This window comes from Hyperolius riggenbachi, chromosome 1, assembly GCF_040937935.1.
Source record: "Hyperolius riggenbachi isolate aHypRig1 chromosome 1, aHypRig1.pri, whole genome shotgun sequence".
Lineage (NCBI taxonomy): Eukaryota > Metazoa > Chordata > Amphibia > Anura > Hyperoliidae > Hyperolius > Hyperolius riggenbachi.
Window position 1 is genome coordinate 155813078 of NC_090646.1, and position 27779 is coordinate 155840856.

At 44.6% G+C, this 27779-nt stretch overlaps 1 long non-coding RNA gene across 1 annotated transcript; it reads right to left on the reverse strand.

Annotated features, from left to right (window-relative positions):
• Positions 1-23133, reverse strand: LOC137568544 (uncharacterized). Its single transcript, XR_011030982.1, has 2 exons — positions 22509-23133; positions 1-160 (listed from the first exon to the last, which is right to left on the reverse strand). It is a non-coding gene; the product is annotated as an uncharacterized lncRNA (long non-coding RNA).
• Positions 23134-27779: the final 4646 nt, after the last annotated feature.

The window sequence follows — 27779 nt, forward strand, 5'->3', positions numbered from 1 at the left end:
TTTTGTAATTTTATATTATTTAATTCGGTGTTGGCATGAAAGTAAATTCACCCTTGGCTCCCCTTCAAGCCTTGATTACTGCATTCTTCAGCACAATGCATCGGATAAGGAGTAGATATCCGTCTCTTGGCCAGTCACTTCATGAGTGGTATTCTTCCAACTACGAAAACAAACGTTGCATGTCTAGAGTCAGCTGCAGTGTGCTATATACATTTATAAAGTTACAAGGCACCGATATGTGCAACTGGTAAACACCCAATAGGATTCTATGGCAGTGACTATGGTAGATGATTGGCAAATTCAGATACATTTTAAAGTGGGATTATACTCCCAAAACTAAAGTTCCAGTAACTAAATGAACATTTGAGAGAACTCCTGAGCATTCCCCATGTGTAAAAATGTTTATTTTTACTGCAAAGAGCAGTACAGGCTTGCTTATCTCTGGCATCATGCCACAAGCTTGGAAATTTTCAAAAATACCCTCAAGAACACCTTTTCAGACAAGTTTATAATTTGCTAGAATTTAAAGCTCACTACCTAATCTGCTAACCACTTTGTATACTCCCGCAGTGTCTCAACCCCACTACCCTATTGATTGTAAACTCGCAAATGGTAGGGACCTCACATTTTGTTTCCTGTTTTGTTAAATTTATCAAATCAACATCTATCAGTATTGGTGATGTTATTCAATTGTATGTATTGGTACTAGTGTCACTGCTTGTCCTGAGTGTCCAGTATGTTGAACTGCTCTATGTTCCCCATTGTTGTATGTTTTGCACATTGTACAGCGCTATGGAAAATGTTGGCGCTCTAAAAATAAAAATAATGATAATAAACAATCCTGTATTGCTGTCTGCAGTAAAAGTAAATGTTTTTACACACAGGGAATGCTTTCAAATGTTCTTTAATGTAACTAAGAGTATTTACTTAGATTTTAGGTTTGGGAGTATAATCTCAATTTAAAGTATACTTACAAGTCTTTATACTGTTTTGACTAAGGCTAATTTCACACACGGTGCAGTGTGGCAGGAGAGCCCAGCGCAGGACAATCGCACCACATAATTTCGTGTTTATATCATCCTGCGGCAGAGTACACTGAAAGTGTGATTTACATAGCTCTGCCCCCTGCGCAGTGAAGTGCTGCCTGATGAACAGGAAGTACGTCACAGAATTTTGAACGATCAAAGCACACACATCACACCACTACCACAGCAATCTGAATAGATAGTTGTGATGTCATTGACTCCAATGCAATTGTGTGCCGAGCAGTATTGCTCATACTGCTCAGCAATGCACTGCAGAGTCTCCGTCTCCTCTACATTTCCGGAAGCACTTTGCTCGTATTGCCTCGTGCACTGCGGGTGCTGTAGCCGGGCTCATAGAGACTAATAGCCACTGCAACCAGGCCCGGATTTACATTACAGGAGCCTATAAGCACAGATGTCCCGGCACCCTAGACTTCGCCCTCCATGAACCTACAATATCCTCGCCAAACAACACCGCAAGTGTGCTGACTGGCCCAGGTGTCACTTCTCCCTTAATTCCCCTGCCCAGAGTAGGTAGCTACAGGTGCCCTTTAGTGTTTGGTAGCCAGAGGTACCCTAAGTATTAAGTAGCTAGAGGTGACCCAAAGTACTTGGTAGCTAGAGGTGCCCCCAGTTAAAGGTAGATCTCATTAGTGAAATGCTGAGAGTCGATTGAGTAACCACTCATTTACACTCCCCTCGGGACTCTGTATAGAGATAGAGAGAGCAAGGTAGGCACTCAGGGAGGAGAGTAAGCCACTTTTCCATCATTAGGCGCCTGTAGGCAGGTGCCTATAGTGTCTTATGGTAAATCCGGCTCTGATTGCAGCGAGCTGTGGCGGGGAGCTGTGGGGGAGAGTACCGTGAAGCGACATGTTTGGTTAATGCTGCACTTGTGCCCATTTTTGCCACAAAGATAAAGATTTGTGCTGCTTTTATTTTGATGATAATAATTATTTTTTTCAGATGATTTTTCACCCAGCCTCCCTACAGCAGCTTACAAACATGTGTTGCCAAATTTGTGCTAAATTTTATATCTTTTGAGGTATTACAGTTTTTATAAAGTTCACTCAGCCCCCCTACAGTGTTCGGCTGGGTGAACTGGGTGATGAACCATAAAAGATAGAACAATATTTTTTTCAGCACAAATGGGCACAAATGCAGTACTACCCAATTGTATCAGTTTCATGCCTGTGCATTGGTGTAAGGTGGCTGTATGATGTCATCATCTGGAGAAAAAATAATTGACGCATTTGAAATCTACATCCTACATCTGACAGGATGTAGATTTCCAACATTGTCCACCCGGCTAGTCTTGGTAAGCTGTAATCGGCTCACCGCCTCTTATGCTGTAAGCAGAGTTTCTCACGGAAGCAACTGCCCTGCATTCTTGCCCCACCGGCTACTATTTCATGCCACCCGGCTGGAAAAAAATTCTAGGGAGGACACTGGGGATGCATTATAATGACAGCTAAGTATGATATGTGATACTGATGAAGTTTGGTAATGTGTTTTCCAGTAATGTGTTTCATTGATGTTTCTGTACTTTCTTGTAATGTTCTTTGTAAAATCCACTGTATGATTGCTGTTCTTTTTACTTTAAACTCTATGCACTGAAGAATTTTTCAAAGATGGGCTATGAGCTGACTATTTAGTCAGTGTTTGACGATCGTAAAAGCTTTTCTCACCTTGATTTACATTCTGAAATGTATCACTGGTGATGACCTGTTCAATTCTGCCAGGTGATCTGTATGGAATTAGTTTACGGGGAGGTCTATGCATGCAGAGGGGGAGATTCTGCTTTCTTGGTAGTTGGAATAAGCCATTATTTCCCACAATGCAACAAGGTTCACAGACAGCAAACTGTCAGGGCCATGGTCATGACATCACACAGCAGGAGGGGTTTCACCCAATATCAGCCACACAGACCCCCCCCCCCCTCCCGTTAATCTATTTGAGAAACGGTAAGGGCCCATTTCCACTTGTGCCGCACGCGTCAGTGAGACGCGCGGCAGCACTTACGGGTGTGCGGGATCGCAGGCGAATCCCAGAAGCCATGCCATGCACGGCTATGGGATTTGCAGCCTCGCGCGCAAAGTCTGCAGGCAGTGTCGGCCGAATCGCTAGGGTAAGCGATTCCGCCACCGGCGCCATAGTTTCCTATGGCAGAGTTTCCCCGCGTGATTTGCCTGCGGGGAAACTGCGGATTCGGAGCCGTTTCCGCTCCAGTGGAAACGGGCCCTTATTTCCCATAGGAAATGGGGTATTGGCTACTGATTAGGATGAAGTTCTATCTTGGGTTAAAGCTCCTCTTTAAATAAACATTGGCTCATTAGAATATAGGAGGAAAGCTGGAGAACAGTTCTCCAGGACAAACTCCAAAGCAATTAATGCTGTGCACGGTGCAATGTTTAAATACCACTCTTTCAGTGTCAACGTTCTATAAACTAGGAAAATGATATCCAGTTGTATTATAAACATGGAAATGGAAGCAATTATAAACATGGAATAGATGGGTGAGGAAAATATTCCGAGTCCCGCTCACTATATACTACAGCAAAGCACGCTGCATAAAATAGGAAACATTTCTATTACAGAAGTGGAACTTAATAGCCTACAGATGCAGTGACTCCTATACTTCAGTTTCCCAATATTGGAAACAAGATTACAGCTATTCAGATTTGTCCCAAACAAACTCGTGTGTATTCTTAGGACAGTACATGCCGTGGCTTGCTTGTTTTGTAAATCATCATTTTTACTGAAACTGATGTAGTGTTAGTCATTTATCACTTGGCTTGACAATTCTTTGACTAAAAGTGTACCAGAGCTCAATAATATTAAAAGACTTATACATACCTGGGGCTTCCTCCAGCCCCATGTGCACGGATCGCTCCTACGCCGCCGTCCTCCGCTGCCTGCAGTTCCGGTATCGGGTCCCACACAGTGGGCCCGATCCAATTCACCGAAGTTTTCTCCTACGTGATATTTTCACATTATTCATAAAATGCCTTATAAGTAGGGCTGAGCGGAACAGCTGAATTCCGATTTCGTCGAAATTTCGTGAACCGCATGCGAAAACCGAGTTTCGTGTTCCGAATTTTCGTGTTCCGAGTGCATTTCTATTGAATTAAATAGTGTTAACTTCTGCGGTTAATTGTAAAGCCCCCTTACATGCTATCATCACCAAATTTGGCATGTATGTTAAGCAGATGAGTATTATGTAAAAAAGAGAGGAGCGCTCTGAGATTTCCAGCAATGATAGATCAATTAACACTAGGAAAGGTCTCACCTAGTATTAGTGTGGCCGGTACAGCGTACTCAGCCGCGATTCGCATGCGTCCCTCTTAGGCAGCCGGGGACCGGGCTCTCCGTGGCAGCAAGGCAGAGACAGGGCGGAGGCGACGTCACCAGCTCCAGACCTCCTTGCGATGGTAGCGAGGACGTCTGTTCAAACACACGCTGGAAGGCGTGGTGAGCAGCGTCCAATTGTCCGTGAATGGTGAAAATAGAGGCAGGGGAATAGACTGGCCACAGTGTTACAATATGGCACAAAATACATATGGGACTATAAAATAAAGGTTTATTAAAATGACAACGCGTTTCCCGGAGGAACATCCTCCGCTTTCTCAAGACTTGAGAAAGCGGAGGATGTTCCTCCGGGAAACGCGTTGTCATTTTAATAAACCTTTATTTTATAGTCCCATATGTATTTTGTGCCATATTGTAACACTGTGGCCAGTCTATTCCCCTGCCTCTATTTTCACCATTCACGGACAATTGGACGCTGCTCACCACGCCTTCCAGCGTGTGTTTGAACAGACGTCCTCGCTACCATCGCAAGGAGGTCTAGAGCTGGTGACGTCGCCTCCGCCCTGTCTCTGCCTTGCTGCCACGGAGAGCCCGGTCCCCGGCTGCCTAAGAGGGACGCATGCGAATCGCGGCTGAGTACGCTGTACCGGCCACACTAATACTAGGTGAGACCTTTCCTAGTGTTAATTGATCTATCATTGCTGGAAATCTCAGAGGCTGCTCTCTTTTTTACATATTCCTCTAGTGATTAACATGGGAGCAGCCGAGTGATTGTCGGGTGGCCAGATCGCACCTTGAGGGGCTCACTACCCCAGAACTTTTTACTTAAGCAGATGAGTAGGAACATGGTAAAAAAAAAATTGTGAAAAGAGCTTATAGTTTTTGAGCAAATCGATTTCAAAGTTTCATAAGAAAAATGTTTTTTAAACTGTGTAAAATGACACTGCTACAGAGCAGGTTACTGCATTCCGAGTTCTGTATACATATTGTATACATTTCATGAAAACAGACAGCGTGGGGTCCCCCCTCCCAAGCCTCCTTAACCCCTTGTCCCCTATGCAGGCTGGGATAGCCAGAATGCGGAGCCCCGGCCACGTGGGGCTTCGCACGCTGAGCTATACCAGCCCGCATGGTCCATGGTATGGGGGGGCTCTGGAGGAGAGGGGCGGCCAACCTCCCCCTCTCCCCCAGAGCCCTTGTCCAATCCATGGACAAGGGGCTCTTCCCCACCTCCGGTGCCCCAGGAGGATGTGGGGGCCGCCGACGTCCTGGGGGGTTCATGGTGCCATCCGGGGTTCCCCTTGCAATAATCTCACGCCAGTAACCTCAGGAGTGGTCCCACGCCAGTATCCTCTTAGGACATCTCACCACCCTCCCACACTGACTAACTCCCACCACTGAATGGTCACAGTCAGCCTCTGCATCTGTATAGCAGAGGCTGAGAACACGAAAATTTTGCCTTTAAAACAAGAAATTTCGGCAAACAGTGATGCAATCAAAATGGCCACTGGGAAATCCCCGATCGCTGGAGGCCACACTAGAGTGGCGAAACCAGTGATTTTTCACATAGATGGTGGGTCCAGGTGAACAGAGCAGGAGGTGCCCAAATCCCCTGGACCCACCCATTCATGGGAAATAACGCGTATTCTGACACTCTGAGGTGGCCTCCGGGGAACGGGGATTCCCCAGCAGCCATTTTGTTTATGACACTGTTTGCCGAAAATTCTTGTTTTAGCAAACAATTTTCGTGTTTCTAGCTTATGCAATACAGATTGCAGAGGCTGTCTACAGCCATTCATCCCCAGGAGTTCTGCAGGATCGGCAGGTGCGCAGGATCTCCTAAGAGGATAGAGGGGGGCACAGCGCAGGAAGGTGGGAAAGTGGGAACAGAGTGGCGGGGAGGAGTGGAAGCCTTCCTCCCTCCCTCACCTAGGGTCAACCTTCCGTGCTCCCCCTCCAAAATTGCAGCCAGCAGCGGCAGCGAGCGGGAATCACTTACCGAGAGAAGAGCTCTGTGTGCCGCTGCTGGTCTGGTCTCCTGCATTGCATTGTCCAATTATGCTCTCACAGGAAGTACTGCGAGAGCGTGATTGGACAGTGTCAGTGCAGAATACCAGACCAGCGGCACAGAGAGCTATCGCTCTCAGTAAGCCATTCTGCTGGCTGGCTGGAATTCTGGAGGTGGGGGGGGGGGGGGGGAGTGCGCAAGGGAGGGGCCCTGGGTGAGGAAGGGGAGGCTTCCCCCTCTCCCCGCCGCTCTGTGCCCACTTTCCCACCTTCCTGCGCTGTGCCCCCCTCTATCCTCTTAGGAGGTCCCGCGCACCTGCCGATCCTGCAGAACTCCTGGGGATGAATGGCTGTAGACAGCCTCTGCAATCTGTATTGCATAAGCTAGAAACACGAAAATTGTTTGCTAAAACAAGAATTTTCGGCAAACAGTGTCATAAACAAAATGGCTGCTGGGGAATCCCCGTTCCCCGGAGGCCACCTCAGAGTGTCAGAATACGCGTTATTTCACATGAATGGGTGGGTCCAGGGGATTAGGGCACCTCCTGCTCTGGTCATCTGGACCCACCATCTATGTGAAAAATCACTGGTTTCGCCACTCTAGTGTGGCCTCCAGCGATCGGGGATTTCCCAGTGGCCATTTTGATTGCATCACTGTTTGCCGAAATTTCTTGTTTTAAAGGCAAAATTTTCGTATTCTCAGCCTCTGCTATACAGATGCAGAGGCTGACTGTGACCATTCAGTGGTGGGAGTTAGTCAGTGTGGGAGGGTGGTGGGAAGTCATAAGAGGATACTGGCGTGGGACCACTCCTGAGGTTACTGGCGTGAGATTATTGCAAGGTAAGTATCCCTGGTTAATTTAGAACAATAAAGGACTTTTTTCGTTGTCGTGTTTTTATTTCTTTTTTTAACTCTGCTGAAATGGGTAAGGGGTACCGTGTACCCCTATACTCATTTCTCCTGGGGAGGGGGCGGCTTCCGGGGTCCGCTTGTTAAAGGGGAACCCCGGATGGCACCATGAACCCCCCAGGACGTCGGCGGCCCCCACCTCCTCCTGGGGCACCGGAGGTGGGGAAGAGCCCTTTGTCCATGGATTGGACAAGGGCTCTGGGGGAGAGGGGGAGGTTGGCCGCCCCTCTCCTCCAGAGCTCCCCCACACCATGGACCATGCGGGCTGGTATAGCTCAGGGTGCGAAGCCCCACATGGCTGGGGCTCCGCATTCTGGCTATCTCAGCCTGCATGGGGGACAAGGGGTTAAGGAGGCTTGGGAGGGGGGACCCCATGCTGTCTGTTTTCATGAAATGTATACAATATGTATACAGAACTCGGAATGCAGTAACCTGCTCTGCAGCAGTGTCATTTTACACAGTTTAAAAAACATTTTTCCTATGAAACTTTAAAATCGTTTATTTCAAAAACTATAAGCTCTTTTCACAATTTTTTTTTTTTTACCATGTTCCTACTCATCTGCTTAATATACATGCCAAATTTGGTGATGATAGCATGTAAGGGGGCTTCACAATTCACCACGGAATTTAGCACAATTGACTTCAATGTAAACACGAAATCGGTACTCGGAATTGCAGAATTTTCGAGTTTCGAGTGCTTACTCGGAACTGCCAAATTCCGATGGCAAACTCGAAATTCAGAATCCGAGAGCTCAGCCCTGCTTATAAGTCACCAAAAAGTGGCCACCGGACAGATACGTATAGAGCACACTTCCTCTGGCTGCGACTGGTTGAAATTACGAGACCCGTTACAGAAACTGCAGGCAGCGGAGGAGGATGGCACTGTGGGAGCGATCTGCAGGAAGCCCCAGGTATGTATAGAACTTTTTTTTTTGAATTCGTCTTTGGTACACTTTAAATCAGAAAACATTTAGTGTTTGAACATGAAAGAGTAGGGTGGAACAAGAAAGAGTGAATGCTTTGTCACATCACAGTACTTATCATTTATATTTAACCCTTAAACTGCTCCAAGGCCTTTTTCCATTGAATTGGCGTCCCACCTTGCCAGTAAACTTTAGCCATAATTTCTCATAGAGATAAGGACTAAAATGCCTAATCTAGCGCATGATGTTTCCTTTAATTGTGAAGGAAATGCTCCTTCTGTAGGCGAGTGGAAGAAATCTCTGCAGTATATCTGTGAGCTGACAAGCCAAGATGCAGACACATTTGTATACAAGTCTACAGGCATTGTTTCCTGATATTCATTGAACAATGATGTTTTGGGCTGGTCATTTTATTCTTTCATTGAACACAGACCGCTGGAGGATGAATCTCATCAGGATGTGCTGTACTCATTGGACCTATTAACTAAAATCCAGTAAACTACAATAGGGATAGTCTAATTTTCTTTTTTCTTTAGGTGCAGATTCATTGGAAATCAGTTGCAGTTATCAGTAGCATTAAAGTGCATCTGAACTCTTGCACAGGACACAAGGAAAACAGAGAGAAATTTACCCTGTGTGTTTTTAAAGAGAAGAGCCTGTCTAATTCCCCCTCATATTCATATTCACAAGTGTAATTTAATCTCTCAGCTGTGTCAGAACAGTAATTCGGCAGTCCTCAGCAGACACAGTTAATATGTAAACACAGAATGTTAACCCTTTATCTGCTTTTATGAAAGCAGGAAGTAGACACACTGCAGATGTATTGCAGGAGTTCTGTGAGCTGTAACAAACAATTGTTTTTCTTTAAAGGTTATTATGCTGTTGCTTATCTTTTAGAGCAGAGAGGAAGTTCTGAGTTCGGGTCCACTTTAACCAATCAGATCAGGTCAGGCCTTTTGCTATAAGTACTACTAATAGTAGAAAATCATACCGAGGATCAAAGAGTAGCCCTGAAATGGATAAGAGACATGTTTATAAATGATCATTCCCCAGTTTACCTGACTCTTATTTGGTACATTGCCGCACAAAGGAAGTTGCAGGGCATGCTGGGTTGTCCTTTTTTTGCTTCTTTATTTCCCCTCAGACTTAACAAATGTACAGAAGCAAAAAAGGACAACCCAGCATGCCCTGCAACTTCCTTTGTGCGGCAATGTACCACATAAGAGTCAGGTAAACTGGGGAACGATCATTTATAAACAAGAAAAGTAATAGAGATTTTAACTTTTGGATTGCCTGGTTAGCATCGGTATTACTTGTTTACCAGAAAAAAAATAAACAATTGATTTTTGATTTTATGCCTGACAGTTACACTTTAAGTGATTTTTTTGCTTGCAAAGTGCTAGCTTTGAAGAGCAGTTTGAACTAAAATATATAATTTTGCATGGTGTAAATGCATGGAATAGAGTGATTATTTACATGAATGTGGATGTGATTCTAATCTTGCTACATGTAGGGCCCGATCCAGTTAACTTTTTCTCCTACGTTTGGGATATGTTCACAACTTATAAATAAAATGCCTTTAGAAGGCACATGGCCCGGATCTGCATAAGCAGCTGTCAGAAGGACAATTATCGGAGGAGCATGGAATGATGGCGAGGGCACAGAATGACTGCAGAGGCTGAACGAAGCCCCAAGTAAGATAAACTGGCTTCTTTTATTTCCCTTTAGGCTCCCTTTCAGGCTGTCTGGAAGTGAGCAGGCAGTCATCAGTCGCCGAGGATGTATGAGGCTGTATGAACTGGCAGAGCAACTGCTTACCTTTGATTTATTTTGAGCCTAGGCCTAAACTGGGCATTTAATATTTAGTGCAAGCTCACAGAGGGAAGTGCCAAATATTTGCATTGTGGGCTTTTTCGTGACCACTTTTTATAGAGGAGGTTAGTGCTTCTCTGACATTGCCAGGGAATTTTTCTAAGGTGACAATTTCCTTTAGATACAGCTTCCTGGAGTCCTTTAACTTTTCAACCTCACAGTTTAGAGGTTATACCTTTAATTTCACTCGAAGCAGAGAGTTTAATTTTTGCACTGTGTTTTTATGGATTTCCTATAGGTGTTCCAGTTTCCTCCCACAATACAAAACACGTCGGTAGTTTATTTAGCTTATGAGTGAATTGGCTGAGCATGTGTTTGCATAACTGTTGCAGAGATATCAAACTGTAGATTCAGCACAAAGTATGACATAAGCTCTGTAAAGACTTCTAAATACTGACAGATATGAAATTTTGGTGCACTATGCTGACTAGTGTTGCTCAAACATGCCTCTGTTCAGTTCAAGGCAGTTCAGTGCAGATGAACAGATCAATGCGTTCGGGATTTGGAAGGCACCACATCCAAGCACCATGGGGGCAAACTCCTGATGGTTTGCTGTGGCCTCTGTACGGCATGTACAGTGACCACACCAACGAAATGACATTGGAAGATGGCAGTATGTCTGAAAAACATCTTTCTATTTTAAAATAATGTAAATAATAAATAATGCGTACTCCCACCCTCCCCCGCACACCTCCAATCTACATTGATGGCACTGAGGTGGCTAGAGTACCCTGTGCCTGACTCCTGGGCACTACCATCTTCAGTGATCTCAGCTGGAACCCCAACATCACTGCCACCCAGCGGGAAGCCCAGCAGAGACTTTTCTGCCTCCGCCAACTGAGGAAGTTCAGCATGGCCCAAGAGATTCTGACAAGATTCCTCTGCTCCTCCATCTTAAAGGGATACTTAAGTCAAAAATAAAAAAATGATTTTTACTCACCTGGGGCATCCCTCAGCCCCCTGAAGCTGTATGGTGCCCTCACAGCCTCGCTCCGATCCTCCTGTCCCCGCCGGCGGCTACTTCCGGGTTCGGCGACAGCCGCCGACAGGCTGGGAACGCGAGTGATTCCCCCCGCGTTCCCAGCCGCTATATCACCATCTATGCTGCTACAGCGTATATGTTATACGCTATAGCAGCATAGAGGGTGATATAGCGCCTGGGAACGCGGAGAATCACTCGCGTTCCCAGCCTGTCGGCGGCTGTCGCCGAACCCGGAAATAGCCGCCGGCGGGGACAGGAGGATCGGAGCCAGGCTGCGAGGGCACCATACAGCTTCAGGGGGCTGAGGGATGCCCCAGGTGAGTAAAAATCATTTTTTATTTTTGACTTAAGTATCCCTTTAAGCTGGCCACTAACGGTCCAATTTCTAGCGAAAAATCGTTCGAGCGATCAGAAATTCTGATCGGACGAAAAATCGTTCACTACACCATCAACTAACCAATCATTGCTTCCTATCTATCACGACTACAGAGAAAATCCAATTTTCCGTTCGACGAAAATTCATTCTGGCGACATTTTTTTCACTCGTTCATAATCGATTGTGTCCACCAAAGGAGATTATTTACAACCAATCCGATCAGAATTTCTGATCGCTCAAACGATTTTTCGCTAGAAATTGGACCGTAAGGCCAGCTTAGTCTGGTGTGCTGACGCCACTACTGGCGACAGGTATAAACTGCAGAGGGTCATCAGGTCAGCGGAAAGGAACATTGGAGGGCCCCTCCCCTCACTTGCCCTTCTATACAACACCAGACTGTGCTCTATAGCGCAGAGGATTATCAGAGACCCCTCTTACTCAGGTCACTGCTTCTTTAGCATGTTCCCATTGGGACAGAGGCTACGGCCAATTCCACCACGAAAACCAGACACCAGAACTCTTTTTTTTCCCTGAAGGTTGTCAGCCTCCAGAACTGCCTGCACATTCTGCCCCCCCGTCAACCTGCTCACAAGACTAACTGATCAGATTTTTTGGGTCCCTTTTTTGAGAACTGTTACCCTATAAAGGCTTCACAACAGGGGTCTCAAACTCAATTTACCTGGGGGCCGCAGGAGGCAAAGTCAGGATGAGGCTGGGCCGCATAAGGGATTTCACAATCAGCAGCTCCCGCCATCGCCCCCCCTGCATTGATTTTTATTTCAAAATCAAATTCACACTGAAGCGAACTATTTTGCCTATTTTACCTTATAGTTCGCTTAAGTGCTCCCATTACAAGTAATCCGCCATGTTCCCGCCGCAAAACGAGGGCTGCAGAGCCCCCAAATCGCCCAAGGGGCAATCCGCCGGCATTACCTGGAAGGGGCAGAGCTTTCAGCTTCAGCTCTGCCCCTCCTGACGTTAATCGCGGTGCATCACCGCCTCTGCCAGCCCCTCTCACTCTTCCTTCACAGAGAGGGGCGGGGAGAGGCGGCGATTGAAGTCCCTTCCAGGAAATGCCGGTGGATTGCCCCCCGGGCGATTTGGGGGCTCTGCAGCCCTCGTTTAGCAGCGGGGATGCGACGGATTACTTGGGAGCACTGAAGCGAACTATAAGGAAGCTTTTGCCGGCGCGGGTCACAAAATACTGTATCGAGGGCCGTAAATGGCCCGCGGGCCGCGAGTTTGAGACCCCTGCTTTACAACAAGCCCCAGCACAGCAGTATAAATTTTCTTTATCGCTCTCCCCTCCCTCCCACCGCCGCAAAAAAGTCCTATCTCCTTAGTAGCACTGATCTAACTAGCTAGACAAACTCATACCCAGTGGGTATATAATCCCTATTTTTAGTATATTTTAGTGGTTATATATTTTAAAATTGAAGAAGGTACCGCTGCACTCCACCACAGAGACAGAGCAGGACCTGGGGCAGCCCAAACCAGTCAACTGAATGTATGAAAAGAGGGTCTGCTAAAAAGGTTTATTAGGGACTTATCCCAAAACAGCAATAAGAACACACTGCTGACATGTTTCGGAGCCGAGTCGGTTCTTAATCATATAGACATATATCTTACAGTATTCTTTACTTCTTTTATCTCAGTTGCAGAACACAGCTCCACTGCAGTGACGCTTGCATAACCCCAATCACGGATTCGACCTATTCGGCCGTGGTTGAAAAAAAAATGGGAAATTCCATGCTTAATTTCCGGATTTGGAAAGGACTCACGAATTTGACCCGGATAATTCCTGTGAATGAGGCAATCATGGAAATTCACAGCCGTGATCACAGAAAATCGTTTTAGCTAATAGCAAGGCCCCCATACATGCTACAATGGTGATAAGGGGCTACAACTTAAACAAAAAAATTCCAAAAAGAACTTTTACTTTTTGAGAAAATGGATTTTAAAGTTAAATCAACACTTTAAATGCGACTATTAATTGGTAATAATTGGTTTTAAACAGGGAAATACACTTTAAGCAATCGCAGAGGTGATGGTGAATCCCAATGTCACCTGGTGGTGGTGGTACCACTGGAGGAGGATGAGTGGCTGACACCACAAAAACACCCGGAGAGGTTTTTGTAATTTTTTCTTTCTCCTTGCAGCGATAGCAATGACATGGCAGAAGAGTTGTCCGTGGCCACTGGCGGTGGGAACACAGACTTAAGTAGTGAAATAGAACATCAGCAGCAGCAGGAGGAGGACTAAGCGGTCAGTGCGGCAGCACAGAACGACCATGGCACTTCACTGGTGGTACCACAGCATGATAATGCTGCCCAAAAAATTACATGCATCCGTAGCCCCTGGCGGTGAAACTCAGCGGCAGCAGGATGAGGACTAAAGCGGTCAGTGCGGCTGCACAGAAAGACCATGGTACAACAGCAGGAAGAGACGTGTTGGGAGACATGATGGGCTGCACCTCTGTCATCATTTCCATCAATGCCTGTGAGTGACTCTCCTGAATGACCACACAGCGTCCCAATGTGCTGAAAATGGGTGCCACCGGCATCGGATGACTCGGCCCAGGCTGTGCTGCTGATAGATGCCTCTCTGCAGCACCCCCCACATCTGAGCGCCCTCACTCTGGCCGTGGAGCAGTCCCAGAAGTGGCGGAGGCAATGGCACTCCCTCTCCTACCACGACCCCTGCCAGACATGTTGTATGCACAAGATTTCAAGGTGGAGAAAGTGTGCTGATTTTTACAGTCAATACGTGTGTGTGGGCCTGGGGACAGATTGACTGAATATAACAAGGGGCTTTTATTGATTTTTCAGAAAAGAAAAAAACAAAAACAAAAACTGAATACAGTAATAAAATATGAAAATCAGTGGACAGCACCGCGGTCTGCCTGCACTATGCGCACAGCAATCTAACCGGCTGCATGCTAGTAAGCAAAGTACAATGTCACTGACTAAACTTAGTGACGGACCAGTGGCAGTGACTGCAACAAATTGAAGTTGATCACTGGCTGGCTTAGCTAGCTAGCAAGTATACAGTAATAGAGCAGTAGAATCAGTGTGAAGTTGAACCTGCCTGCACTAAGCACAGCAAATCAGTACACTGTCACTGACTACTACACTGACTACAGCTAACTTAAAGGGATACTGTAGGGGGGTGGGGGGAAAATGAGCTGAACTTACCCGGGGCTTCTAATGGTCCCCCGCAGACATCCTGTGTTGGCGCAGCCACTCCCCAATGCTCCGGCCCCGCCTCCGGTTCACTTCTGGAATTTCTGACTTTAAAGTCAGAAAACCACTGCGCCTGCGTTGCCGTGTCCTCGCTCCCGCTGATGTCACCGCTGATGTCACCAGGAGTGTACTGCGCAGACACAGACCGTACTGTGCGCTCTTGATGACATCAGCGGGATCGAGGACACGGCAACGCAGGCGCAGTGGTTTTCTGACTTTAAAGTCAGAAATTCCAGAAGTGAACCGGAGGCGGGGCCGGAGCATCGGTTTGCGGCTGCGCGGGCACAGGATGTCTGCGGGGGACCATTAGAAGCCCCGGGTAAGTTCAGCTCATTTTCCCCCGACCCCCCTACAGTATCCCTTTAACCCATTCAGGTTCCGTCGTTTTCACGTGAGAAATGTTCACTTCCCATTCATTAGCCTATAACTTTATCACTACTTATCACAATGCACTGATCTATATCTTGTTTTTTCCGCCACCAATTAGGCTTTCTTTGGGGGGTACATTTTGCTAAGAGCCACTTTACTGTAAATGCATTTTAACAGGAAGAATAAGAAAAAAATGGAAAAATTCATTATTTCTCAGTTTTCAGCCATTATAGTTTTAAAATATTACATGCCTCCATAATTAAAACTCACGTATTGTATATGCCCATATGTCCCGGTTATTACACCGTTAAAATTATGTCCCTATCACAATGTATGGCGACAATATTTTATTTGGAAATAAAGGTGCATTTTTTCCATTTTGCATCTATCACTATTTACAAGTTTAAAATAAAAAAAATATAGAAATATTTCATCTTTACATTGATATTTAAAAAGTTTAGACCCTTAGGTAAATATTTACATGTTTTTTTTTTTTTATTGTAATGTTTTTTTTTTTTTTATACAAAATTTTTTATTAGGGTACTTTTGGGAGGGTGGGAGGTAAACAATAGATTTATAATGTAAATGTGTGTTAATTCTGGTTTTTTTTTTTTCAGATGTAGTATTACTTTTTGGCCACAAGATGGCGACCATGAGTTTGTTTACATGACGTCACTCTAAGCGTAGCACGCGCTTAGAGTGACAAATCGGGAAGGGAACGGCCAGAAAAGGCGCAGCTTCCGAGAGAAGCTGTCGCTTTTTCAGCGGGGGAGAGGAATCAATGATCGGGCTTCGTAGCCCGATACATTGATTCCTTGGCTACCGAATCCGTGGCCGGGAATGCGCGTGCACGATCGGCCGCGGGGGCGCGCGGTAGCGTGCATGGTTCCTGGACGTAGAAACTACGTCCAGGAACCAAAATAGGTTAAGTTAATCACTCACTGGCTAGCTAAATACAAGTATACAGTCAGTAATAGAGCAGTATAATCAGTGAATCTGCCTGCAGTAAGCACAGCAATCAGTACACTCGCTCACTGACAACTACACTGACTACAACTAACTTAAGTAATCACTCACTGGCTAGCTAGCTGAATACAAGTATCAGATACAGTATAAGGGCAATGTAAGGACTGAAAATGCTCTTGCTTATGCAGATATGACCTGGAGATGATGCTCTAAGTGCCACAGAGTCTAGTAAGGATGGAGCTCTGGAAATGGCCCCCACTTTATATACAGGAGGGGAGGGCAGAGCCTCCCCTCCTATGATTGGTTGCTAGGGCCTGGCTGGGGGCCTCTGTTTGGCCCAGGGAAGTAATTTTTGCCCAATCACGACCTAATCACGAATTTCCAGCGCAATCACGACCGTGATTGCTTTCCAAATATTTGCAATCTCGGAATTTCCAAGGCCGATTTCCGTGGTCCAGAATTATTCACGGATTCGGAAGTCGAATAGTGAAAAAGTGCTTGTGAATCACGGGTATTCTGGGAAATTATCTGCCCATCACTACTCCACTGTCCTCACCATTGTAGCCTAGGGACAAGTGACCATAAGGAAATAAATATGGAAGCCTCCATATATCTCTCGCTTTAGGTTCCCTTTAACACCACTTACTGGAACATTAGTAAATCACTCCCAAAAAGTATAAGAGGCAGAGGACAAGCAAAAGAGCTTAGTACGGGTGTCAGCAATGGCTCTTGTTCAAATTCATTCAATTGATCATCATATGGATTATGGGTTTGATGATTATTGATACATTCTTTTCTGCTGTTTCTATCTGAAAACACTATTCATTTGTCCCTTGTATAGCTTCCAGTATGATTAAAACAGACTGCCCACAGGATACCATTTTAATAATTAATGTGGTGAAAATAAAATCAACATGTGCAATGCGGAAACATAAATAAAGTCCCATAATTATTGGAATATTTAGATCTGAATGGATTTGGAAAGTACAATGGCTTCGGATTTTAATAACCTTCCGTAGGAGGTCACATCCTGCTCTTGACATTTAAATGCCCAATTTATTCAGGGCCGATGGCCTTGAGACTGTAACACTCCTCAGACATGGGAGGAAGAAAGTGAAAACTACATAAAATTTTCCACTAAGTGACAACCATAATAAAATACACTTTGAATGAGTAAAGAATAAATCTTAAGACTCATTGGAGTGTATTCACTAATCTGCGCTAAGCAGAATGACGTGCGTAAAGTCTTACCTACGCGGGAAGCCTTTACGCATGTCATTCTGCTTACCGCAGTTAAGAATATACCCCATTATCTTTTGAATTGAAAACCACTTGATGCAGTTCCCACATCATCTACTTTACTTTTATGTTCAATAGAGTCACAGATGGAAGCACCTTCCTTGTGGAACTTTGGTAGTCTAAGCATAGGACAGATGTGGAGGGTGTGGTGTTATGATAGTTTAGGGGAAGGCAGTGATTGATTGGAATTGTCTTCAATGTGGCTTTCAGATAACAGCAGGGACAGCCATACTATCCCAGGAAAAAAACACATATAGAAGTAGATAAATACTTGTTCTACTTACATAACATAACATATGTATTGTACTGTCCACGTTTTGATTTCAGTGAATTTTATATACTCAATAAAGATAACTAGTTTCTGTCATTTTCCATCTAAACTACCTCTCAATGAAGTCAACCCTGATGTCATTTCCTTCCTTATCCCCACCCTTCCCCCTAGAAACTGCACTGTCATATCTAGCTTGCTTTGTAACCACATGTGAGCACAGCATAGATCATATTTCAGCAGCTTCCCCCTTCTCAGCTTTGTGACACACTGAACTGTCCTCAGCCAATCAGTAAGGAGCAGGAATATGGGAGGGGAGATAACAAGCTTCCCTCTCGTTGGTAATGTATCAGTCTGCCTGAGATAAGATTTCTTAAAGTAGAAACATTTATGATTATATTGGAGTGTTTGCAATGCAGAGTCACATTGTAGACTGCATAATAAACACAGAGCAGTGCGTAAATTGAGTTTTTGGCTGACAATCCCGCTCTAAAATACACTTCTCGTCAGTAAAATGTGAAAATGGCAACACAAAAATGCATCATCATCTCTACTTGCGACTAATACAACCTGATTTAGGGACATACAGTATTTATACAATGTTCTGTCAGCTGTTAACTAGGGACGGTAATCGATTAAATATCCTGAACAATATTAACAAGTCTTACTGCTGAGAACAAACAAATTAGTAGGCATACATGTCAAATGTTATTCCTATTAAATCCCCTATCCAATAACAATTCATGGAATTCTCCTGTAAAGTACATGGTGAGGCCAGAGTGCTTCCAAGTCACTAAATTCACATTAGAACATGATATTTTTAAATGTCATTATTTACCTGTTGCAAACTGGATAGGCTTGCTGGCATACAAACTATGAGACAATTGACAATTCACTGATCTTTAGAAATAGGCCCCTTTGGCCATACACGTATTGATTTTTCCTGTTGATATCAAGCTAACTTGATCACTCTGATCAAATCTGCTAGAAATCAATGCAGCTGTGGTGGCCACATTTGTCTATCTGAGCACTGGGTGACTGACTGCAGGCAGCAACTGGAGTGGTGTCACTTTACAAGCAGCGCTGAGGATTACAAATATACCTATCTGTTTTCACTGTGGATTGGATTGACCTCTGGCAGATACTGTTATTGCTATCATTGTCTAGCGCTCAATTATTTCTTCCTTTCAGTATGTTGTCTTGTCACTAACTGTCCCACAGAGGTGCTCACAGTCTAATCCCTACCATAGTCATATGTCTATGTATGTATCGTGTAGTGTATGTATCCTAGTCCAGGGAAAATTTAGGGGGGAATGAAAAGAGGACGTTCCGCACAATGTCCATAGCTAAACTGAATCCCAACTTTATTGAAACAGTTAAAAGCTGTACAGCCTGGTAGCTGACATGTTTCAGACTCGCAGGTCCTTAATCATAGCATGATTAGGTGCTATGATTAAGGACCTGCGAGTCAGAAACATGTCAGCTACCAGGCTGTACAGCTTTTACCTGTTTCAATAAAGTTGGGATTCAATGTAGCTATGGACATTGTGCGGAACTTCCTCCTTTCATCCATGTCCATGGGTCAAGTTGCCTAGTTTCAGCACTGCCCTAGTGCCGAGTGCCGAGATGGAGCGGACTTCACTTTGTTTCATGCAAATTTAGGGGGAAGCCAGTCAACTTATCTGTATGTTTTTGGGATGTGGGTTGAAACCAGAGTGCCCGGGGGAAACCCGTACATACCCAGGAAGAACATAAAACTCTGTGCTAACCACTTCACCACCGGGCTGCCACACATTAGCTAGATTCCTGTCAGATTTGATCTGGCAGGCATCAGAGAGGAATCTATCTGATAGCTGAATCTGCTGGCCCTTTTTAAGTGTAAGGTCATCTGTAATTTTCCATTCCTGAGACACTGTCATTTTTATAAGCATGTTTGTTAATTTTCAAACATCATATTATTTAAAATGTTAATTTCAGTTTAAAACAAAATCTGAAGCTCTGAAGAGCATCCTTTATGACAGGACAGACAGGACAGCAAAAGGGCACTCGGTTCATAACATGTCATAATAAAAAGTGGGTCAAAAAGGTGAAAAACTGCCTCACATGTGTAAAACGTTTGTAATGTGCTTGATAAGAGGAAGCCATCACCAAGTCCTAATTAAAAGTCATTTCCCTGAAAACAAAAGGAAAAAAAAAACTTTCCCTAAAGGAAACTTGTGTTTAACTTTTCAAATTGCTTAAGTAAGCATGTTAAAATAATCCCTGAGGTCTTTTATCTCCTCACAGCATATCGGTGTGTGGGACACGTTTCCATGAACAGGCTGCGAGGCAAAAGTTCACAGTGGCTCGTCCATGGCGGCCTAGGAGGGATCCTGGAAGATTGACTGTACACAGCTCACCGAGACTAAGGCCAGGCCAAGAAACTCAATACATGAAGAAAATAATGTGCTGAACACATTCCGTTATACGAACAAACAGAATCCAGTGGGGTATAACAAAACTGGAGCCTCACACATATAATAGACAATCATTGCTCATCCCATCATTAAAGGGAGCAAAGCACCACTTTTTTTTGCCTGATTTCTAATAGTTATAGGAGCTGCCATGATCCCCGCTCCCCTGCTAGCTTTCCATTATTTATTCACCGGGAAGGTGTGAATATAGCATCTGTGACTTCTGTAAACATTTAGAAGCACTGTCATGATCTTACCTCCTGGGTCCAGCGATGCTACTCTTCCCGCCGAGACTTCATCGCATACTGGCACTTCCGTGTGTTCACATCTCTTGCGCATCCGTGGCAGACAGTGGCGGCTCCAGGAAATTTTTTTAGGGGGTGCTATGCAGGTGCTGGACCAATTTCCGGGGGAGCTGACGACCTGCGGCGCGCGAAGCGCGCCGCGCCAAAAATGGGTGTGGCCACAACCTGCGGCGCGCGAAGCGCGCCGCGGCGAAAAAATGGGCGTGGTCATGACCGGATGAGGGCGGGGCTAACTGTAATTTAAAGTGAACCCAGGGTGAGAGTGATATGGTGGCTGCCATATTTATTTCCTTTTAAACAATACTAGTTGCCTGGCAGCCCTGCTGATCTATTTGGCTGTAGTAGTGAACTGAATTACACCAGAAACAAGCCATGCAGCTAATCTTGTCAGTTCTGACAATATTGTCAGAAACCCCTGACCTGCTGCATGCTTGTTCAGGGTCTATGGTTGAAAGAATAAGAGGCAGAGGACCAGCACGGCAGCCAGGCAACTGGTATTGCTTAAAGGGAGATAAATATGGCAGCCTCAATATTATTCTCACCTCGGGTTCCCTTTAAAAGTGCAACGCAAAGACAGAGGGCCCAAGTTTTGGTGACCCTTTTCCCTGAAAATTCACATAATTGTGCAGGTTTTCTCAAGAAAATACACGTAATGTGAGCAGATTTTAACAAAAAACACGTCCAATGACCCCAATATGCACAATCGTTATCAGATATGGCCCCAATATGCACAATCGTTATCAGATATGGCCCCAATATGCACAATCGTTATCAGATATGGCCCCAATATGCACAATCGTTATCAGATATAGCCCCAATATGCACAATCGGTAGCAGATATGACCCCAATATGCACAATCGTTAGCAGATATGACCCCAATATGCACAATCGTTATCAGATATGGCCCCAATATGCACAATCGGTAGCAGATATGGCCCCAATATGCACAATCGGTAGCAGATATGGTCCCAATATGCACAATCGGTAGCAGATATGGTCCCAATATGCACAATCGGTAGCAGATATGGTCCCAATATGCACAATCGGTGGCAGATATGGTCCCAATATGCACAATCGGTGGCAGATATGGTCCCAATATGCACAATCGGTGGCAGATATGGTCCCAATATGCACAATCGGTGGCAGATATGGTCCCAATATGCACAATCGGTGGCAGATATGGTCCCAATATGCACAATCGGTGGCAGATATGGTCCCAATATGCACAATCGGTGGCAGATATGGTCCCAATATGCACAATCGGTGGCAGATATGGTCCCAATATGCACAATCGGTGGCAGATATGGTCCCAATATGCACAATCGGTGGCAGATATGGTCCCAATATGCACAATCGGTGGCAGATATGGTCCCAATATGCACAATCGGTGGCAGATATGGTCCCAATATGCACAATCGGTGGCAGATATGGTCCCAATATGCACAATCGGTGGCAGATATGGTCCCAATATGCACAATCGGTGGCAGATATGGTCCCAATATGCACAATCGGTAGCAGATATGGCCCCAATATGCACAATCGGTAGCAGATATGACCCCAATATGCACAATCGGTAGCAGATATGACCCCAATATGCACAATCGGTAGCAGATATGACCCCAATATGCACAATCGGTAGCAGATATGACCCCAATATGCACAATCGGTAGCAGATATGACCCCAATATGCACAATCGGTAGCAGATATGACCCCAATATGCACAATCGGTAGCAGATATGACCCCAATATGCACAATCGGTAGCAGATATGACCCCAATATGCACAATCGGTAGCAGAAATGACCCCAATATGCACAATCGGTAGCAGAAATGACCCCAATATGCACAATCGGTAGCAGAAATGACCCCAATATGCACAATCGGTAGCAGAAATGACCCCAACATGCACAATCGGTAGCAGATATCGCCCCAATATGCACAATCCGTAGCAGATATGACCCCAATATGCACAATCCGTAGCAGATATGACCCCAATATGCACAATCCGTGGCAGATATGACCCCAATATGCACAATCCGTGGCAGATATGACCCCAATATGCACAATCCGTGGCAGATATGACCCCAATATGCACAATCCGTGGCAGATATGACCCCAATATGCACAATCCGTAGCAGATATGACCCCAATATGCACAATCCGCATCACCTGAAAAAGAAAAGAAAAACCCATTTACTCACCTACAGCCAGAAGACCTTCTTTCCCGACCTCCCGTCCCGAGTCCCGACCTCATTGTGGCGCGCAGCGCCCGCGCGCCCACGATCCTCTTCCTTCCCGACGTCACGACGAGACTTCCTGCCTGCATGCAGAGAGCAGGGCTACGGGAAAATGGCCGCCCGAAGTCTGCAGAACAGGGCTCCGGGCGGCCATCTTACCGTAGCCCTGCCTGCTGCTCCGTGCTGCCGGTGTGTGAACTGACTTGGCGTCTTTTAGACGCCTGAAGTCAGTTCACTCCAGGGGGTGCTTTGGGGGTGCTTGGACAATTCTAGGGGGTGCTCGAGCACCCCCAAGCACCCCCCTGGCGCCGCCACTGGTGGCAGACCTAGCATCCCTACCAACAGGGGGCGGGCATATTTGTCCTGTCAGAAAGGAAGGACAGATGCGGTTGGGTAAGCGTCCATCCTATACTGCTAGGAAACGGGTGGTGCATGTCAGCTGACAGAGTTAGTCAGCTGACACATAGGCAGGGTCTTGCTTAGCACTCTGGTTTGGATGATTGATGTGTGGCCGGCCACTGATTGGAGAGTGCAAGGTATTCAAACTTGCTGTGTGTTCTGACAAATTGCCAGTGATAGCGTTGGTTTACTGACTGCTGGGTGTTGTCTATTACGGTTTGGATTATCTGAATTTTGACCTTGCCTGTTTACTGGACTTCCCTTGACTGCCGCCTGCATTGACCTTAGCCTGTTACTGGACCTCTTTCGATCACTGCCATGACTGACCTTTTTGATTACCCTGACCTGAGCTTGCCTTACCCTTGTCTGTACTGCATTTGGATTGAATTCCTCTATGACGCCGGGCTGTTTTAACTACTCTGTGGCTCTGCTAAGTTATTTAGTTCTGCTCTACGATCAGCATTTATACCTTTCACGCTAAGTCCTGGGAGTTAGGCTCCCTGCACACTGCAAATCCGTTTTCCGATTCCGATTCCGTTTCCGATTCCGATTCCGTTTCCGATTTTCCTTGAATACATTCAACAGAAAAACGGATCAAAAAACGCAGCATGCAGTTAAGATTAAAAATCTGAATCGGAATCGGATGTAAAAACAGATTAAAAAGCGGAATCGGAATCTGAAATGCATGCAGTGTGCAAGAGGCCTAACTGTAGTCAGGAAACACTTTCAGTCTCCTGTTCACGCGGGGGCTTGTCTATAGGTGAAGACAGAGGGCCGGGCTTAGAGCTATATGGCACTAGATTGGGGCATAAGTGCTGATCTGCAGATACATAATTTGCCAAGCCTCATAAGCACATTGTGCAATCTACACACACCCCTCTGCTGATGCTAATGTGTGCAATAAAATAATTAGTAGCCCTTATCTGTCTGAAACCTCTGCTGGACTGCAGGCCAAGGCACTAGGAGTATTAGGGTAATAAGGTCTGGGCTAAACCTTTAAAAGTAAAAATAAGAGGCAAAATTAAAGTTTTGAGTAATGTTGTTGCCATGCATTTTCAATGTGCTATAGAGATGCCCTGGGTGCTAAAAATGGTGCTCGGTTCACTTTAATGTCTGTACAGATCCATTGGATTTTTTGACAGAGAATGCTACCACCACTTCTCTCCATTGAAAATGACATTCACACTCAGCTAAACTGATCTTTTATATATAATGGTTAGGCCACTCTGATGGCCCTTTCACAATAGACACGTTCGTTTCATTTTTGAAACGGGTTTGCGATTTTCTAAAAGCATGGGAAGTAAGGTTACAAAATGGAATTGTGAGAATGCATCTAAGCTGAATGCATTTACGATTTTCTAAAAAGGAAGTCGTAGTTCTGCTGCATCATTTTTTCTGAGTTTTTATTGAGGGCAACATTGTGAAAATTGTGTTTTGCAATTTAAATTTTTTTTTTTTTGAGTGAAAACAGTTTAAATTGACTGAATCTACCATGCCCAGTCAGGCATTTTATGATAACACCGCTACAAATCTGATATTATTTGTTGATCAAAAGAAAATTTCATTTGATTTCGATATATGCACCTTTAAGCCTGGTTTTACACTTATTGTTACATTGCGGTGAGGATGCATTGCTCCTGCTGCATCCAACTGCAACACAAAAAATGACAAACATATGACCCTGCGGTCACAGGGTCATATGCATAGCGCAGCACCCCGCTCAGTGACATACTCACTGCTGGGCAGGGAGTACATCACTGGGATTCCTGTCGGTCTGCGCAACAACGCACTCTCGTTGATTAAATTCCTGCATTACTGATTGATCTAATGACTTATGTTGCTGCTGCATCGCTGCAAACTCATGCAGTAATGTGCTGCAGACTTTGCACTTGAAATGCCCTTGCATTAGCCTGCAGTAAAACAGGGTAAAGCAACGCAATGAAAACGTTAAAGGTGCCTAAATGTTTCCATACTCTCTAACTAGCATAAACCAGTGCCTGGAAAATAGGAGCAAATCTTGTGCAAAAGAGGTGTTGGAATGGACCAGTTGGGCAAAGCAGCCAATTAGTATACATAGTAAAAAAAAATATAAAACATTATTAAACTGCTCTGATGTCATTTGGAGGTATATTGGCAGTAAAGCGATGAGAAAAGTTTGAGTACTAACCCTTCCAGTAACTTGGAAATCATTTATAATTTTTATCTTCTATCTTTTTTTGCTATTCGATTTATGCTGTATTTAGTGCTTAAAGAGACGCTGAAGCGAAAAAAAATTATGATATAATGATTCATATGTGTAGTACAGCTAAGAAATAAAACATAAGAAGCAGAGACATAAGTCTAATATTGTTTCCAGTACAGGAAGAGTTAAGAAACTCCAGTCGTTATCTATGCAAAATATCCATTGAGCCCCAATGACACCAATTAATTATATCATTTTTTTTTTCGCTTCAGTATCTTTTTAAAGTGTACCAGAGATCAAAACATATAAAGAATCGATACTTACCAGGGGCTTCCTCCAGCCCCGTAAGCACCTGTCAGTCCCTTGCCATCCTCCCGCGGTCTGCCGTTAAGCCGCGATCAACCCCGTTAATAGGCTCAGTTGGGTCAAGTCTGGGTCTTTTGCACATTCACAGACGTCCCGCGCATGCACAGTAGACCCAGACTGGACCCAATTGAGCCAGTTACTGGGGCTGATCGCAGAACGGCAGACCACGGGAAGACGGCGAGGTAAGTATTGATTCTTTATATTTTTTTTATCTCGGTTTACTTTAAGACCATAGATAATGTTTGAGTTTCATCCCCAATAAAGTCCACAAGACACATACATTGACAAAAAATATACTATATGTGATATCGTACTTACCGTATTTAAGGTAAACTAATAGTAGTTTATTTAAAGATTAGCTATTTTTGCAAGTAAAAAGAATGCAGTACTCCACCACTTTGTTGATGCTACAAGTGCACTACCACTGCTAAAATCATCTTGCTTTCCCTAATGAAAATTAGTTGGTAAAATTGGCTTTCCTGATTTTATCACTGAGACTTCCAAAAGACCCTAATGAAGGAAATAATACTGTGGAAATATGAAGACTTGGTAACTGATGTAAAAATAGTCAGTAGCTTAAATTAAACAAATGCCTAAAATGTCAACATCATTGTCTAACTTCAGTAGAATGCTCACCCAAGCACAGATGTAATTAACTTCCTTATTCTGAAATTCTTTTCATGAATGGTATTTTCCAAATCATGACATTTCTTTGGCTTTTCAGGACGGCCTGTAGACCGCAAAAAAGACACAATAACCTCAGCAGTTCTCTAGGGAAAGAGAATCAGTCATGCCGGTTTTATTTAAGACATTTCAAAGAAAACTATCAATGCTAAAAGTCCTGCTGACTCCTTCTGGACACACATGTAGTGCGGTTACTGGTTTTCTGAAGTCACGGTGTTGACAATGATCACTTCAGACAACATTTCTGGAAGAGCTACTTTTCAGCGCTCCTCAGAATGTTTCTTTAAGTGTAGCTTCCAGCCTGTTCCCAAGCCTAACCTTCTCCTGGATACTGTGTCTGGCAAAAGTCTTTATTTTCTAATTGTATTTTTTTGTCATAATGCCAGTTCCAGGCTATACATAGTCTAGCTAGTAAATCGACTGTAGAATGACTATGTTTTAGAGCTAGTTTTCTTTCTTCTGTCTTTCTTTTATCTATATTGTTCTAAAAATGCGGATAGATATAAGCTGTTATTATAATATGCTGGTATGTTTGAACTCTGGCCTAATACTTCCGAGATTTGTTATTGGTTTAAAATTTCAACGGTGATCTGACTTCCGCGGTACAATTCTGCATTCTCTGACTGATCCAATGCTTCCAAGTTTTGTGATTGGTCTAAAATATCAGAGTCTTGGTAATGCAGCATTTCCATGGTACTCCAATTTCCGCATAATGATTTTTGCACCCCGATTTCCGCCCCAGAAAGCTGATTTCTGATCGTAAATGTGAAAATTGGAATTAGGCAGAAATCAAAAGCTTATCCTAAACACCACTGCTAACTTACTAACCTTTGCAACTCCATTACATTCAAACGTCCCAGGAGAGAAGTACAATCGTACTGAAAATTAAAAAAGAATAAAATAGGCCTTGTTTGCTAGATCAGCTATCATATCTGCATTGGAGATTTAGAGATTTAAAAGTAAAAGTAAAAATGTTTCCAGGCATAATTATAGTACATCCTAGAAAGGATGCCAAAGTCCACCCATTCCTGCGGGAATATAAGCAGTATCCCACTCAAACCACCCAGGGTAACCAACAAAGTTAATGAGCAGAGATGATCAATTTCACCAATAGATTTATTTTCCATTAGGCAAGAGGAGAAAGCTTCTGCATCCTAAAAAGGCTTCCCCCTGAAGCCCCATTCCAGCCCTGGGACCCCCAAAGTGTGGCCTTCCTGCGCATGCACACTACCACCTTACCACCAAGGCTTGGTCTGCAGCAGAAATAGCCTAGCCTGAACAGGTCCGTGCAACTGCGCAGACAGCTAGCACCTGCACAGTAGCATGGACCCAATCCGGCCTAACTATCACTGAAGGAAGCCAAGCGGGACAGAGAATGCGTGATTGCGCAATGCATTGACAAGTGTCGGGTTTCCACTGCTGGAACGAGACTGCAGAGAAAGACGAGGTAAGGATCCAGAGGCTTCCCCCTCTCCAATTCTTCTTCTGTGTTTATCTGCAAATGCCCAGTGGTAGTTGGATGAGGAGTAAAAGGAAGCCATTTACAGATACTCAATGTTACAGGGTAGTGCAACTATTCCTGCTTCCCTAATGCTCAGAAATCC